This window comes from Mobula hypostoma, chromosome 1 (genome assembly GCF_963921235.1).
Source record: "Mobula hypostoma chromosome 1, sMobHyp1.1, whole genome shotgun sequence".
Classification (NCBI taxonomy): domain Eukaryota; kingdom Metazoa; phylum Chordata; class Chondrichthyes; order Myliobatiformes; family Myliobatidae; genus Mobula; species Mobula hypostoma.
The window spans coordinates 170,746,953-170,764,765 of NC_086097.1; the positions used below are offsets into that span (position 1 = coordinate 170,746,953).

General features: G+C 42.1%; 1 protein-coding gene across 2 annotated transcripts in view; it reads left to right on the top strand.

Annotated features, from left to right (window-relative positions):
• The window catches only part of LOC134342600 (cadherin-7-like), a 232,820-nt gene that overhangs the window by 32,976 nt on the left and 182,031 nt on the right, over positions 1-17,813 (top strand). The window lies entirely within an intron of this gene.

Genomic DNA, 17,813 nt, shown 5'->3' on the forward strand with positions numbered 1-17,813 from the left:
TTAGTAGTAAGGAAGGCAAATGCAATGTTAGCATTCATTTTGAGAGGACTAGAATGTAAAAGCAAGGATATAAAGCCGAGGCTTTATAAGCCATTAGTCAATCCTCACTGAGTTTTGTGAACAGTTTTGGGACCCTTATCTAAGAAAAGATATGCTAGCATTGGAGTGGGTCCAGAGGACATTCACAAGAATGATCTCGGAAATGAAAGGGTTAACATATGAGGCGCGTTTGATGGCTCTCGGCCTGTATTCACTGGAGTTTAGAAGAAAGAGGAGGATCTCCTTGAAACCTATCGAATATTTAGAAGTTTGGGTAGAGTGGATGTGGGGAGGATGTTTCCTATAGTAGGTTAATCTCAGAGCAGGGGGTACAGTCTCACAGTAGAGGGCCCTTTATTTAGAACAGAGATGATGAAAAATTTCTTTAGCTAGATGACAGTGAATCTGTGGAATTCATTGCCAGAGATGACTGTGCAGGCCAAGTCATTTGGTGAGATCTGACATATATTGGGGGAAAGCTTTGTCGAGCACCATTGTTCCATCCATTGCAACAGCCAAGATCACCTGGTGGCCAGCTATTTCAGTTCCACTTCCCATTTCCGCATGACATGTCTGTCCATGGCCTTCTCTGTTGCCGTGTTGAGGCCAGAAACTGACTGAAGGAGCAGCACCTCATATTCTGTCTGGTAATCTCCATTCTGATGGCATTAACATTAATTTCCCAAACTTGTAGTAACCACTCTATGCTGTTTCCCCCACAACCCCCCTCCCATTTTACTTATCCATGTGGGCTTGTTAAACCTTCTCTTTTCCCTCCCTCACCTTCATGACCTGCCCATCACATTCACCATCCTCATTTATTCCATGGTCCACTGTCCTCTCCTATCAGATTCCATCTTCTTCAGCCCTTTTCTTATCCACTTTTCACCTCCCAGCTTCTCACATCATTCCATTTGTTCCCCTTTCCCTACCTACCTATCTTCCCCTTCTCACCTAGAATCACTTATCTCCTGCCAGCATGTGCTCCTCCCCTTCCCTCTACCTTTCTAATATGGCTTCTGCCCTCTTCATTTTCTGTCCTGATGAAGCAACTAAGCCAAAAACGTTGACTGTTCTTTTCCCTCCATAGATACTGCCTGACCTGCTGAATTTCTCAGAATCAGAATCCGGTTTATTATCAGTGGCATGCGACGTGAAATTTGTTAACTTAGCAGCAGCAGTTCAATGCAATATATCATCTAGCAGAGAAGAAAAATAATAAATAAAAAGGAAATCTATTACAGTATATGTATATTGAATAGCTTTAAAAAATGTGCAAGATACTACATATTTAAAAAAAGTGAGGTAGTGTCCAAAGATTCAATGTCCATTTTGGAATCCGATGGCAGAGGGCAAGAAGCTGTTGCTGAATCGCTGAGTGCCTTCAGGTTTCTGTACCTCCTACCTGATGGTAACAGTGAGAAAAGGTGAAAAGACAATTTCGAACGAGGTTGGAGGTGACATTGGATGCATGGCAACTCTGGCAGGGTCTGCAAGACATTACTTTCTGCAAAGCAAAATCCAATAAATAGCATGAATGACAGCAATGCTTCACTACAAGATGAACTCAACGTCTTCTATGCTCGCTTTGAAAGGGAGAACACAACTACAGCTGTGAAGATCCCTGCTGCACCTGATGACCCTGTGATCTCCATCTCAGAGGCCGATGTTAGGCTGTCTTTAAAGAGAGTGAACCCTCGCAAGGTGGAAGGTCCCGATGGAGTACCTAGTAAAGCTCTGAAAACCTGTGCCAGCCAACTAGCGGGAGTATTCAAATACTCAAGGACATTTTCAACCTTTTACCTCCACGGGCAGGAGTTCCCACTTGCTTCGAAAAGGCAACAATTATAGCAGTGCCTAAGAAGTTGTCCTATCCAAGACTGGAAGAAGCTGCAGAAGATCATGAACACAGCCCAGCACATCACACAAACCAATCTTCCATCCTTGGACTCACTTTACACCGCACGCTGTCGGAGCAGTGTTGCCAGGATAATCAAGGACACGACCCACCCAGCCAACACACTTTTCATCCCTCTTCCCTCCGGGAGAAGGCTCAGGAACTTGAAGATTTGTACAGCCAGTTTTGGGAACTGCTTCTTTCCAACTGTGATAAGACTGCTGAATGGATCCTGACCCGGATCTGGGCCGTAACTTCCAAATATCCAGACCTGTCTCAATTTTTTTGCACTACCCTACTTACCCATTTCTATTTTCTATTTATGATTTATAATTTAAATTTTTAATATTTACTATCGATTTGTACTCCAGGGAGCACGAAGCGCAGAATCAAATATCGCTGTGATGATTGTATGCTCTAGTATAAATTGTTTGGCGACAATGAAGTATAAAGTATAAAGAATAATGTGAGCTGCCTTAATGACTATCACCCGGTAGTACTCATGTTGACAGCGATGAAATGCTTTGAGAGTTTAGTCATGACTAGACTGAACTCCTGCCTCAGCAAGGATCTGGACCCAGTGCAATTTGCCTATCGCCACAATAGGTGAATGACAGATGCAATCTCAATGGCTCTCCACATGGCTTTAGACCACCGAGACAACACAAACACCTGTTCATCGACTACAGCTCAGCATTTAATACCATCATTCCCACAATCCTGATTGAGATTTTGCAGAACCTCACTCCGCAATTGGATCCATGGCTTCCTAACTGAAAGACCACATTTTGTGTGGATCGGTGATAACATCTGCTCCTTGCTGACGATCAACACTGGCGCTCCTCAGGGGTGTGTGCTTAGCCCACTGCTCTACTCTCTATATACAGCGGCTATACTTTATTAGAAGTTTGAAGAGATCTGGCATGTCAACAAATACACTCAAAAATTTCTATAGTTGTACTGTGGAGAGCATTCTGACAGGCTGCATCACTGTCTGGAATGGAGGGGCTACTACACAGAACCGAAAGAAGCTGCAGAAGGTTGTAAATTTAGTCGGCTCCATCTTGGATACTATCCTACAAAGTACCCAGGACATCTCCAGGGAGTGGTTTCTCAGAAAGGCAGCGTCCATTATTATGGACCTCCAGCACCCGGGGTATACCCTTTACTCACTGTTACCATCAGGTAGGAGGTACATTGTTTTGTGTGTGTTACTCCAGGTTTTTAATTGCAAGAGTTGAGGTGTGAGAAGGAATGAGAAGGTAGGCAAAGTCTTGAACGATATTTATAGGGTGAGGGTAATTCCTATCATTGTAGAACCTGGAACCTAGGGTGGTGCAGTAGCATAGCAGTTAGAATAATGCTTTCTAGCACCAGTGATCAGAAGATCAGGGAGGAGTTATACATTTACCCTGTGACTGAGTGCATTTCCTCCAAGTGCTCAAGTTTCCTACCACATTCCAAAAAGATGTTCTGGTTAGGTTTAGTAAGTTACATACTATGTTGGTGTCAGAAGATGTTCTGGTTAGGTTTAGTAAGTTACATGCTATGTTGGTGCCAGACGATGTTCTGGTTTAGTAAGTTGCATGCTATGTTGGTGCCAGAAGAATGGCGACACTTGTGAGCTGCCCCAGCACATCTTCAGGCTGTGCTGGTCATTAATGAAACATTTCGATTAATTTGATGTTTCGATGTACATTTGACAAATAATGCTAATCATTAATCTTTTTTCTTTAACTAAAAATAAGGGGTTGTTGGCTAAAAATAAATTCCAGGCAATTTTTTTTCCTCTTAAGTTGGTTGCATGTCTTTGGAACTAAGTTTACAATCAAATCGGTCACAAACTTATTTAATGGTTTGATAACCTTAGTAATATGAATTTATATGCTTGTATGTTTCTGTGATATATTAATCCATGGTCCTGTCTGCCCTCTTAGGCGAATGTAACAGATACCATAGACTATGTGAGAAAGAATGAAGGAGCTCCCCCAGTCTCCTGGCTAGCACATAAACCAAATGACAAAGGAGCAGAATTAGGCTATTCACCCTATTGAGTCTGCTCTGCTACTCAGTCATGGCTGATTTATATTCCCTCTTAACCCTTCTTCCTGCCTTCTCCCTGTAACTTTAATGCTGTTACTAATAAAGAACCTATCAACCTTTGCTTTAAATTTACCCAATGGCTTGGCCTCCATAGCCATCTGTGGCAATGAATTCCACAGATTTATCACCCTCTGGCTAAAGAAATTCCTCCTCATCACTGTTCTAAAGTGACATCCTAAAATTCTGAGGCTATGCTCTCTGGTCCTAGACTCTTCCACCATAGGAAACATTGTCTCCACATCCACTCTAGTTAGGCATTTCATGATTCAGTAGGTTTCCATAGGATTCCCCTCCTCCATTCTTCTAAACTCCAGTGAGTACAGGTCCAGAGCCATCAATAAATGCTCCTGATATGTTAACTCTTTTATTCCCAGAATCATTCTCGTAAACCTCCTCTGAACCCTCTCCAAAGCCAGCACAGTTTTTCTTAGATAGGGGCACAAAACTGCTCCACACTCCAAATGTGGTCTGGCCAATGCCTTATAAAGCCTCAGCAGCACATCAACCCTTTTATATTCTAGTCCTCTCAAAATAAATGCTAACATTGCATTTGTCTTCTTTAATACTGACTCAACTAGCAAGTCTATCTTAAGAGAATCCTGCACTAGGACTCTCAAACTTCCAATTTCTGAGTTCTCTCCCCATTTAGAAAATAATCTATGCCATTTTTCCTTCTACCAAATTGCATGACCATACATTTCCCTGCCCTGCATTCCACCTGCTATTTCTTTGTCCATCCTCCTAATCTGGCCGAGTCCTTCTGCAGAATCCTAGCTTCCTCAACATTTGTTATCCCTCCATCTATCTTTGTATCATCCACAGACATGGCCAAAAAGCCATCGACTCCATTATTTAGTTCATTAATGTAAAATGTAAAAAGTAGCAGACCTGATAACAACACCTGAGAACAAAACTAGTCACTGGCAGCCGTTCAGAAAAGCCTTACTCCCTGTGTGATAGCCACCAAGGCAGACAACACAGTTTCAATGAAACTTGTGTGGAGTGGGTGGGGGGGGTGTGGTTATGCTTGAAGTAAATGCTGCATATCTAACACAATTGTACTTCACTGAGTATGAAGCACCTCGTAAAAGGAATTGCAACAGTCAATGCTCTTTTTTTTTGGCAATGGGCATCTGACTGAACAGCACTCATTTTATATTTTTAATTGATCATAAGTAAAGGATTGAATAGAAGGTACCAAATGTAGAGTTGGAAGGCGGTATCCTGTGAATGTCTGATTTAATTTCAAAATAATACAATAGTCTATAAAGTGGAAAATTGTTTACCATCCCAGGACTATCTAATCATTTAACAGGGGTGAAAGTATTGAATCACTGTTTGATTTGAACATGTTCCAGAACTGACGCTACCGAAGATAATTGCTGCAAGACCAAAAGACCATGAGATATTAGGCCATTCAGCTCATTAAGGCTACTCCGCCATTCAAATGACTGATCTTTTTTACAGAAGTCCCATTCTCTTGCCTTCTCCTGTAACCCTTATCATCCTTACCAATCAAGAGCCTATCAAGCTCTGCCTTAATTAGTTCCAATAACTTGGCTTTCACAACCTTTTTAATTCTAATTTAAATTCAAAGACGAAGGGGATATTTTGATAAATAACTTAAATTTGTACAGATCTATAAGCAAAACAATGGTTATACAGTAGACGTTTGCAGGAGATGAGACTTCATTCCCTTCCTCCCACTTTTTTATTCTGCTCTTTCTCCTTCCATTCCAGTCCTGATGAAAGGTCTCAGCCCAAAACATCGACTGTTCATTCATTTCCATAGATGCTGCTTGAACTGCTGAGTTCCTCCAGGATTTTGAGTGTGTTACTTTCCATTTAAAATAGTTAGAAAGTAAAAATAAGTTTCCCTGAAAGTGGATTCACAGGTAAACAGGTTGGTGAGGAAGAATTGTCACAACATTCAAGGCGCTGAGTTTGGGATATTATGACTTAATTTACAAGATGTTGGTGAGGCCATATTTAGAGTTTTTGATACCTTGCTCGAGAAAAATTAGCACTAAGCAGGAAAGGGTGCAGAGATATACAAGAATGTAGCTGAGACTTGAGGGACTGAGTTATGGAGAGAGTCTGAGCATTTATTGGAGTGTAGATAAATGAGGGGTGATCTTATAGCGGAGTATAAAATCTTAAAGGGCATAGAGTGAATGTGCAGTCTCTTTCCCAAGATTGGGAAATCAAGATCTAGAGGGCATAAGTTTAGGGTCGGAGGGGGAGACTTAAATGAAACATGAAGGGTGACTTTTTCACCCTGACAATGGTCTGTATATGGAACCAGCTACCAGAGGAAGTAGTTGAGGAAGATACATTAATAATATTTAAAATGTACTTTTGTAGGTATATTGATTGAAAAGGTTGAGAGTGATATGGATCAAACACGATCAAATGAATCCACTTCTGATGTGCATCCTAGTTGACATGGACGATTTTTGTGCTGTATGACTATGAGTCCTTGGGTTTGGGGGGCACACTGGATGTTGGGAAATGCTTTCAAGAGTAATATTGAAAAGGAGGTGGAAGAGCACAGAAGTTAATGCTGCATCTTCCCAGATCCAGCGATCTAGGTTTGATCATAATGTTCAATGCTGTCTGTGTGGAGATAGCATATTCTACCTGTGACGGCAAATGCTTGATATCCTATCAATTTGTTAATTGTCAGCAGTGATTGACCTAAGATGTAGCTGGGTATCTCGAGAATTAGGCTAGAGGTCCAGTTAATGCACATGCAGGAGAGAATAGGGTGCAGAGAAATGAGTAGAAAGATAGGACTAAGAAATAGCGACTGAGAGTTACCAGATGGACCAAATGACATCCTTGTGAGTAATTATGGAATGATACTACATAAGTCTGTTGGTGAGCAGCTTCAAGTCTCTGGCATCAACATCTCAGTGGATGCTTCCTGGGTCCAACATATTGATGCAATCATGATGAATGCAGCTCTACTTCATTAGGAAATACAGGAGATTTAGTATGTCACCAAGAACTTCTGCAAATTTCTAATCATCATTGAGGACATCTTCATGAAGCAATGCCTCAAGTAGCTGGCATCCATCACTAAGGGCCCTCACCACCCAGGATATGCCCTCTTCTCTTTACTATTATTAGGGAGGAGGTACAGGAGCTTGGAGATCCACAGTCAACAATTCAGAAACAGCTTCTTGCCTTCCACTACGAGATTTCTTAATAGTGCATGAACTTAACCCTACCCTTCCAATTTTTGCAACTTCTTTTGAATCTTAAGATTTTACAGTAATTTTTATGTGCTGCCACAGAACAACAAATTTCACATCACATGTCAGTGACAATTCTGATTCTGGTTCTGATAACATTCCAGGGTATGGGAAAAACAATTATTGTTTCTTCAAATAGTTCTCACATACATCATTGGCCCCTTCTGTGCTGTAGTCTTCTGTGATTTTGTGGTGCATACTTTAATAGTTTGAATCTTCCTCATCCACTGATATCTTTCAAGTTATTTTTAATGAGCATATCTGTAGATTTTTCTGCCCATACAGTGGTAACTGTTAAAGGGCTGAGTCTTGGAATAAGTCACTTTAATGACTGTGATATGTTTGTCCATGTTTCTGTCAAGCATATCATAATTTAAGACAATTTTTTTTCCGAAAGAAAAGTACTAAGCCTTGACTTGGAGTGGCTAGCTAGCTGTTGGCAGTGTATGCCACTATACACTAATTCCTTGACAAATATTTTGATACAAGGGAGGATGCCATTCAATACAGTGTGATCCTTATGTATTCTTAGGGCTCTAGGCAGATTTCATGATAATTGTTGTGTCTGTGCACAATTAAAATAAAAGTACACACATGGAGATGTCTATATCTGGTGTATTCACATTGCAGAGAGAGAGAGAGAACGATGAGCATGCACAGACAACAGTGCATGCACACAACAGATCAATATGTAGTGCCAAGCGGGGAGACATCACTCTTAGAGAAATAGATCCATACATTACACTTCCTTCTCCTTTAGATTAATGCAACATAAAACTGTATATGTACAAAACATTCATTTGTCCTTTCATAAACCCATGTTCCAAACAAACATGCTTTCACAGTATCAGTCCGTAACTAACTTCACAATTCTAAAGGTTCAGTCTTTTGGGTGGCCCTCTTTTTCTTTTAGGATAGCACCTCTGGACCTGTGGAATGGCATCAGGCTTATCAGGTGTCTTGTCAACGATAACGTTCTTGTTGGGTCTCTGGGCCTGTTGAGTGGCAACAGGTTTGGTAGGCGTCTTTTCTAAAACAACATTCTCTGTTTCCAGTGTCACGTTGCTGTCAGTGACATTATCACTAAGAGGTAAGTCTGGTAATTGTGATGTGTCCATGTTGTTGGATGTAATCGACTCAGCTGTGTTCTTTGGTTGAGCATCCAGTATCTGGTCCATGTGGTGTCTTCACGTCTGATCTCCAACATCCACTGTGAATATCAATGGTCCAGCTCCTGTAGCTATCCTACCAGGTGTCCACTTGTCTTCTCAGTAATCATGTGTGAGGACTTCCTATCCAATCTCGAAGCTCCTTGCTGCTTCACTTGGCAACTGGTTGAACTGTTTATTTTGCACTTCGCTTTGAGGTCTAGTTTCAGGAGGTCTGTGGAAGGTCTCAGATTCCTGCTTATGAAGAGCATTGCAAGTGTTTGATTTGTCATCGCATGAACAGAGTTCTGATACACAAAAAGGAAGCTGTCCATCTTGTGCTGTAGAGAAATGTCCTCCTTGTCCATCACTTTAATGGATATCGTGAAGGTTAGGCTTAGCCTTTCAGCTAACCTGTTTGTTGTTGGGTGGTGAGGAGTTGACTTAAATGTCTGATGCCATTTTTCTTCGTAAACAGTCGGAATCTTTCTGACATGTATTGTGGTCTGTTGTCACTCACAATTTGTTCTGGTAAGCCATGTCTAACAAAGATAGTCCTCAGAGCGGAGATAGACCTTGCTAAGGTAGTTGACTTCATTGCTATGACCTCTGTCCACTTTGAATGAGCATCCACAGCAATCAGAAACATGGAGTCCGTGAATGTCCCAGCAAAGTCAATATGTACTCTTTGCCATTGTGATGACAGCCATTCCCATGGGCATTACATGCCTGTGGGGGTGCTTTTTGAACTTTTTGGCATCCTGAAGAGCATTTACCCAAGTCTTAAATCTGTGTATCTATTCCCGGCCATCACACGTAGCTTCGGATGAGACCCTTCATCTTGACTGTACCCAGGAGTCTTTCATGCAGATTTTCTGACACTCTGGTGTGAAGTTTATAGGGAACGACAACGTGAGATCCACACATCAGCATTCTTTGACATATCGATAGCAGGTCTCACCTCGCTGAGAACTCTGGAAACATAGGGTTACCATGAGCTTGTCATCCTTGTGCAGTGATTTCATAAACCTTTGATAATGTCAGGTCATCCTTCGTTTCTCTTTGTATTTCTGCATTTGTTACTGGCAACTGTTCCACCAATGCTGTGTGAAACACTTCTGCTGGGTCACAGTATGAAGACTTTTCTTCTTCAGTTGCCGATAGTGGAAGACATGACAAGCCATCAGTGTTGCTGTGTTGTTTGGTACCCTTGAACTCTATGTCATAAGAGTGGGCTCCTAGGAACAGTGTCCAGCATTGTAACCGGGTAGCAGTCATCACTGGAATTCCCCTCCTGGGATTGAAAATGGACACAGGGGACTGGTGATCTGTCACTAGGGTAGACTTTTGTCGATAGAGGTTGTGGTGGAACTTCTTTATTCCACAGACTAGACTAAGGGCCACTCAGTCAATCTGTATGTAGTTGCATTCTGCGCTTGTCAATAATCTTGAAGCAAATGCAATCAGCCGTTCAGATCCATCTTTCGTAATGTGTGACAAAATGGTTCCAATTCCATAAGGGGACGATAGCGTGTCAATCTGATGGGGAGGGATGGGTCATAATGGGTGAGCAATTCATCAGATGTAATTAGTCTCTTTGTTTCCTTGAATGCTCTTTCACATCTTTCTGACCATTCCCACTTTGCTCCTGTCTGTGATGGTGCATTCAATGGGTGCAGCACTAAAGCAACGTTTAGGAGAAACCGGTGGTAGTAGTTTACAAGGCCTAAGCATGACCTGAGTTGTGACACATTTTCTGGTCTGGGTGCCTGTAGCACTGCTTCAGTCTTCCCTTGTGACTTACGTAAGACATATTTGTCAATGAAATGTCCACAATATGAGATTTCCTTCTTGAAAAACGCACATTTCTCTCTCTTTGCACGCAAACCATACTCACTCAGCCCGGTAAGCACTTTACCAGGGTTCTGGAGGTGCTCTTCATCATTTTTGCCAGTCACACTGATGTCATCAAGGTAACATTGTGTTCCTGGGATACCTTAGAGCACTTGAACCATTGCTCTTTGCCAAATTGCTGGAGCTGATGTGACACCAAAGACAAGATGTTTATGCTGGAACAGTCCCTTGTGAGTGTTGATTGTTAAGGAACTTCCTGCTTAACTCCTCAACCTCCATTTGCAGATAGGCTTGTAACAAGTCAAACTATGAAAACCTCTCCCCACCTGCCAAAGATGCAAAAATGTCTTCTATTTGTGGCAGTGGATACTGCACAGTACACAGCACTGTGTTGATGCTCACCTTGAAATCCTCATATGCGAATGGCTGTGGCCTTCCCTTTCTTGATCACCGGGACAATGGGCATGGCCCAATCACTCCACTCAACCTTGGAGAGAATGCCAGATGCCTCCAAGCTCTGTAGTTCAGCATCCGCTTTAGGACGTAGTATGTAAGGCACTGGATGTGCTTTGTGGAATCTTGGTGTTGCTGCTTCATCCAGTTCAAGTCTGGCCTTAATGCCTTTGACTTTACCAATCCCTTTCTCAAATACCTTCTCATCAGCATTAAGCAGCTGTGCCAGTCTCTGGTTAGTGCTACCATTTGGGCTATCGTTGCCTGTTGATGTCACACTGAGAGCTTTGACTGAGTGCCAGTCCAGTTGGATTTTTCTCAAACATTCATGTCAGAAAAATGCTGGCCCTCCACTTTTCAATACATAAAGCTCCAACGGTTGTGTTTGGCCTCCATACATCACACTTACTTTCAGTTTGCTTTCACTTTTTGCCTGTGTAAGACTTTAGCATTGTATAGTATCTTAGAAAACAGTCTGCTGGAGTCAGCCTCTGGAATTATAGACAAAGCTGAACCTGTATCCAGCTTCATTTTCAGTTTTACACCAGACACATCTTTTGTGATCCACATCAAAGTTGCTGGTGAACGCAGCAGGCCAGGCAGCATCTCTAGGAAGAGGTACAGTCCTGACGAAGGGTGTCGGCCCGTAACAGCGACTGTACCTCTTCCTAGAGATGCTGCCTGGCCTGCTGCGTTCACCAGCAACTTTGATGTGTGTTGCTTGAATTTCCAGCATCTGCAGAATTCCTCGTGTTTCTATGGTCATAGCAATCATAGTCATACTTTATTAATCCCGGGGGAAATTGGTTTTCGTTACAGTTGCTCCATAAATAATAACTAGTAATAGAACCATAAATAGTTAAATAGTAATATGTAAATTATGCCAGTAAATTATGAAATAAGTCCAGGACCAGCCTATTGGCTCAGGGTGTCTGACCCTCCAAGGGAGGAGTTGCAAAGTTTGATGGCCACAGGCAGGAATGACCTCCTATGTCGCTCAGTGCTGCATCTCGGTGGAATGGGTCTCTGGCTGAATGTACTCCTGTGCCCACCCAGTACATTATGTAGTGGATGGGAGACATTGACCAAGATGGCATACAACTTGGATAGCATCCTCTTTTCAGACACCACCGTCAGAGAGTCCAGTTCCATCCCCACAACATCACTGGCCTTACGAATGAGTTTGTTGATTCTGTTGGTGTCTGCTACCCTCAGCCTGCTGCCCCAGCACACAACAGTAAACATGATAGCACTGGCCACCACAGACTTGTAGAACATCCTCAGCATCGTCCGGCAGATGTTAAAGTACCTCAGTCTCCTCAGGAAATACAGATGGCTCTGACCCTTCTTGTAGACAGCCTCAGTGTTCTTTGACCAGTCCAGTTTATCGTCAATTCGTATCCCCAGGTATTTGTAATCCTCCACCATGTCCACCCTGACCCCCTGGATGGAAACAGGGGTCACCAGTACCTTAGCTCTCCTCAGGTCTACCACCAGCTCCTTAGTCTTTTTCACATTAAGCTGCACTGCAGATAATTCTGCTCACACCATGTGACAAAGTTTCCTACCGTAGCCCTGTACTCAGCCTCGTCTCCCTTGCTGATGCATCCAACTATGGCAGAGTCATCCGAAAACTTCTGAAGATGACAAGACTCTGTGCAGTATTGTGATCCAAATGATTTTGTGATCTGTTTTGGTTATACTATGCAGTTTTAGGTATGACAGTTCACTTTTGCCAGACTCTGTTGTTTGATTCTGTTTTACATTCGGTAACTTTATGTAGTTGGTTAGTTTTGTATTTGAGACTTTTCACTCGGTTGTGCTTTTTGTCTGCCTTGCACATTCTTTCTATGTGACCTTGTCTGTGACATTTTCTGCATACTTTTTCTTGAACCAACAGTCATTTGCATCATGGGAGGATTTACCACATCAGTAATATCTTTGGCTTTTTGCATCATGCAGGGACAATTTGTGCATTTCACATTCTAACCTCCTTTTCTGTAGATCTGCTGCATCCTTTGCTGCAGTCTTTCACAATATTGCAATGGTCAATACCTGTTCTACGGTTAGGTCTCTTTCAGACATTAGCCTCCTTTGAGTGCTTAGATTATGCATGCCACATACAAGCCTGTCCCTTAATGCATCAGGAAGTCCATCTATAAAGTCATAGTACTGGAAAAGTTTGCGTAGTTCTGCAATGTATTCAGAAATGCTTTCATCTTTTGACTGGTTCCTTTTGTAAAATCTAAATCTCTCAGCTATTATGAGTGGTTTAGGGCTCAAGTGATTGTGTGAAATTGTAAGAATTTCATCAAACGTCATGCTTGCTGTCTTTTCAGGAGTTATTAGATTGTGTAAGAGACTGTACATTTTCGCACCCATTAAGTTAAGAAGGCCTCCTTTACTGTAAAGATGAAGCCACAGTCAGGTTGGAGGAACAACACCTTATATTCCGTCTGGGTAGCCTCCAACCTGATGGCATGAACATTGACTTCTCTAACTTCTGTGAATGCCCCACCTCCCCATTGTACCCCATTTGTTATTTATTTATATACACACATTCTTTTTTTTTTCTCTCTCTCCTTTTTCTCCCTCTGTTCCTCTGACTATACCCCTTGCCCATCCTCTGGGTTTTCCCCCCCTCCCCTTCTCCCTGGGCCTCCTGTCCCACGATCCTCTCATATCCCTTTTGAAAATCACCTGTCCAGCTCTTGGCTCCATCCCTCCCCCTCCTGTCTTTTCCTATCATTTTGGATCTCCCCCTCCCCCTCCCACTTTCAAATCTCTTACTAGCTCTTCTTTCAGTTAGTCCTGACGAAGGGTCTCAGCCCGAAATGTCGACTGTGCCTCTTCCTAGAGATGCTGCCTGGCCTGCTGCGTTCACCAGCAACTTTGATGTGTGTTGCTTGAATTTCCAGCATCTTTAGAATTCCTCGTGTTTGCAAGTTAAGAAGGGCAGGGGCTGTCTTTTGCTTTTCCACATTCACAGTACAATACAATGGCAAATGCGAGGTCATCCGCTTTGGAAGGAAAAGTGGAAAATTGCAGTATGCTGCTGTGCAGAGGGACTTGGGAGTGCTTGTGCATGAATAACAAAAGGTTGGTTTGCATGTGCAGCTGGCTATCAAGAAGGCAAATGGAATGTTAGCCTTCTTTGTTCGAGGGATTGAATTTAAGAATAAGGAGGTTATGCCGCAACTGTACGGGGTACTGGTGAGGCCACACCTCTGTACAGTTCTGGTCTTACTTGAGGAAGGATGTACTGGTTTTGGAAGCAGGGCAGAAGAGGTTCACCAGGTTGATTCCAGGGATGAGGGGGTTAGACTATGAGTTGCCTGGGACTGTACTCACTGGAATTCAGATGAATGAGAGGAGATCTTATAAAAACATAAGAAATTATGAAAGGGATAGATAAGATAGAGGCAGGAAAGTTGTTTCCACTGGTAGTTGAGACTTGAACTCCGGACATAGCCTCAGGATTCGGGGGAATAGATTTAGGATGGAGATGAGGAGGAACTGCTTTTCCCAGAGAGTGGTGAATCTGTGGAATTCTCTGCCCAATGAAACAGTGGTGGGTACCTCAGTAACTATATTTAAGACAAGGTTGGATAGAATTTTGCATGGTAGAGGAATTAAAGGTTATGAGGAAAAGGCAGGTAGGTGGAGATGAGTCCATGGTCAGATCAGCCGCGATCTTATTCAATGGTGGAGCAGGCATTATGGGCTAAATGGTCTACTCCTGCTCCTATTTCTTATGTCCTTTCAGTTCAACCCTCTCGATATACAACTCTCAGCCTTCATTAGCGCTATCAAATTTGTCAACTTTCGTGACTGAAGCCATCACCACATTATTTTCACTTTAACCTCAGTGCATCTTTCAATGTTGTTCATGGGTCCTTTGGCTTTCTCTCACTATTTTGTCCCATAACTGCCAGTGCAGCTTGTGGTATTTTCTGATGTTCAGGTTCATACTCATCCCTCATTTGTTGTGTCTGTGCACAACTACATATCGACTAAAATATTAGCATGCATGTGGGAGATGGCTTTACTGGGTGTATTCACATTGTAGAGAGAGAGAGGGAGAGTGAGCAAGGCGCATGTGTAGACAACAGTGCTTGAGCAGACAACAGATCAGTAGGTAGTGCTAAGGGGGGTGGGGTCATTGCTCTAAAAGAAATAGATGCATACTTTGCAATAATAGAAAGATATTTTCAATGAACTGAGTTGTGCTTACAGTTTTCAACATCACTATGAATGTTCAGTTCTTTATTTCTGTTTCAGAGAATACCTGGGAATTTGGGAAACATTCCTGATGCATAACTGAGAAGAATGCGAAATTCCAAAGTTCCTTGAATGTACTAATGTTCAGAGACATGTTAATAGCTTAATTAATTGGCCAGACTTGAACAGAGAATAACGTATAAAATTGGTATTGGTTTATTATACTCACATGTACACATACAGCTTGTTTTTACCTACTGTTCAAACGGATCAAATCATTACAAAGTGCATTGAGCTAGAATAAGGTAAAACAGTAATAATGTGGAATAAAGTGTAAAAGCTATTGAAAAAGATCAGTACAGGCAAACAAGGTCATAACAGGGTAGATAGTGAGGTAAAGTGTCCATCTTATTTTAATTTTACGAGAGGTCCTTCCATTCAAGAATCTGATAACAGTGGAATTGAAGCTGCCTGATGCCTGAAGGGGGGGAGACATATCAGAAAGGTATGTGAAAGTTGCAAAGGAATGGGACTAATTGGATGGATCTTTTAAAAAACCGGTAGAAAAACGAAGGGCTGATTGGGCCTCTCTTGCATGGGTGTGCCCTGTCCATCACTGACATTCTTTATCATAGAACATAGAACATAGAATAGTACAGCACAGTCCAGGCCCTTCAGCCCACAATGTTGTGCCGACCCTCAAACCCTGCCTCCCATATAAGCCCCCACCTTAGATTCCTCCATATACCTGTCTAGTAGTCTCTTAAACTTCACTAGTGTATCTGCCTCCACCACTGACTCAGGCAGTGCATTCCATGCACCAACCACTCTCTGAGTAAAAAACCTTCCTCTAATATCCCCCTTGAACTTCCCATCCCTTACCTTAAAGCCATGTCCTCTAGTATTGAGCAGTGGTGCCCTGGGGAAGAGGCGCTGGCTATCCACTCTATCTATTCCTCTTATTATCATGCACCACGACAAGAGAGGGAGCATGTCTCTTCAGAGCAGAAAGAGCTACAGGAGGTTTGATAGATGTGTTAAAAATCACGAATAATTTTGATAAATGTGAGAAATGATTTGCAATGGCAAAAAGCATTTGGTGAATGTCCTCCATTCACCAAATGCTTTTTGCCATTGCAAATCATTTCTCACATTTATCTGAATCCTCTTCGGATTTAAAATAATTAGCAAAAGGATCACCTGCAGAATAAGGAGAACTTGCTTTAGGTTGAAGAATTGTGATCTGGACTGTATTGCTGGAAAGTGTAGAAACAGGATCAGTCATAAATTTTAAAAGGAAATTGATTAAGTATCGATAAAGAGTAAAAACAAACTGTAGTGAAAGGGGAACAGGAATTATCCTGTTGTTCCTTGAAAGGGTTTCCATAGGCACAATGGACCAAATGGCCTCCTACTGTGCTCAGAGGATTAATGAAGCTATCTGGAACTGATGCTGACATATATGCACGTGTGTCAGTCAATCTATGAGTGATTACAGGAATCATGTGCTTTTATTTCCTACAATAACCTTTGATGTGACACCTTGTCAAATCCCTCATGAACTTCTAGCAATTCCTCTTCATCCAAAACAGTTCATTCTTCAAAGTCCTATTAAATGGTCAGATGTGATTTTCCTTTCAGAAAATAATGTTGGTTCTTTCCTGATTCCTGAAACTTAGAATTTTTCTGAGGGTCCCTGCTATGGTGCCTTCAATCAGAATCAAATCAGCTTTAACATCACTGGTATATGTCCTGAAATTTGTTGTTTTACTGCAGCAGTACATTGCAATGCATAGTAATAAAAACTATAAAGTAAAAATACACACACACACACAGAGTGTAAAAAGACAGGGAAGAATATTGACCAACACGCACAAAATGCAGGAGGGACCTAGCAGGCCAGGCAGCATCTATGGAAAAGAATCCAACTGACTTTTCGGGCCAAAATGTTGACTGTTTACTCCTTTCCATAGATGCTGCCTGGCCTGCTGAGTTTCTCCAGCATTTTGTGTGTGTTGCTTGGATTTCCAGCATCTGCAGATTTTCTCTTGTTTGTGAAAAATACTGAGGGAGTCTTCATGAGTCGATTGTCTATTCAGAAATCTGATGGCTCTTTTTAATAAGAGTTTCTATATTTCCCTGTGACATATTCCCTATGAAGTTCATTAAGACCAAGGGATTTGTCAGGCCGCAGGGCGACAACGTGCTCACTCTCATTAGGTCACACAAATCACAAGATCCCTGAATTTATCATCCCTGGGAAACATACTGACTGATAGGTCACTCATTGTCTGATGCCCTTGGCCGTTTCCTCCCCATGCCACATGTCTAATTTTCATAACCAATAAGGTAACTCAGCAGAATTAGACAGTTTGGCCCATCAAATCTGCTCCACCATTCAATCACGTCTGTTTTTTTTCTTAACCCTTATAACCATTGACCCCCTTAGCAATGAAAAGGTTATCAGTCTCTGCGTTAAATACCTGCAGTACCTTATCCCCACAGATGCACCACTTTTGTACTGAAGGAAGTTCTTCTCATTACCGTTTTAAAGAGAAAGCCATTTATTCTAAGGCTGTGCCCTGGGATCCCAATCTCTCCTACTAATGGAAACTTTCTCTGCATGTCCACCTGATCCAGGTTATTTAGTGTCCGGTAGGTTTCAATGAGATTCCCTCCTCATCCTTCTGAACTCCATTGACTTTCCTTCCTCAAATCAGTGTTTCCAATCTAATTAATCAACTGATTGACATTGTGAGCCAAACTGCATCACTGAAATCTAAACCAATTGCATCATACTAATGCAGTGCACATAGCTGACTTCTCAGGGACTGGTGTAAT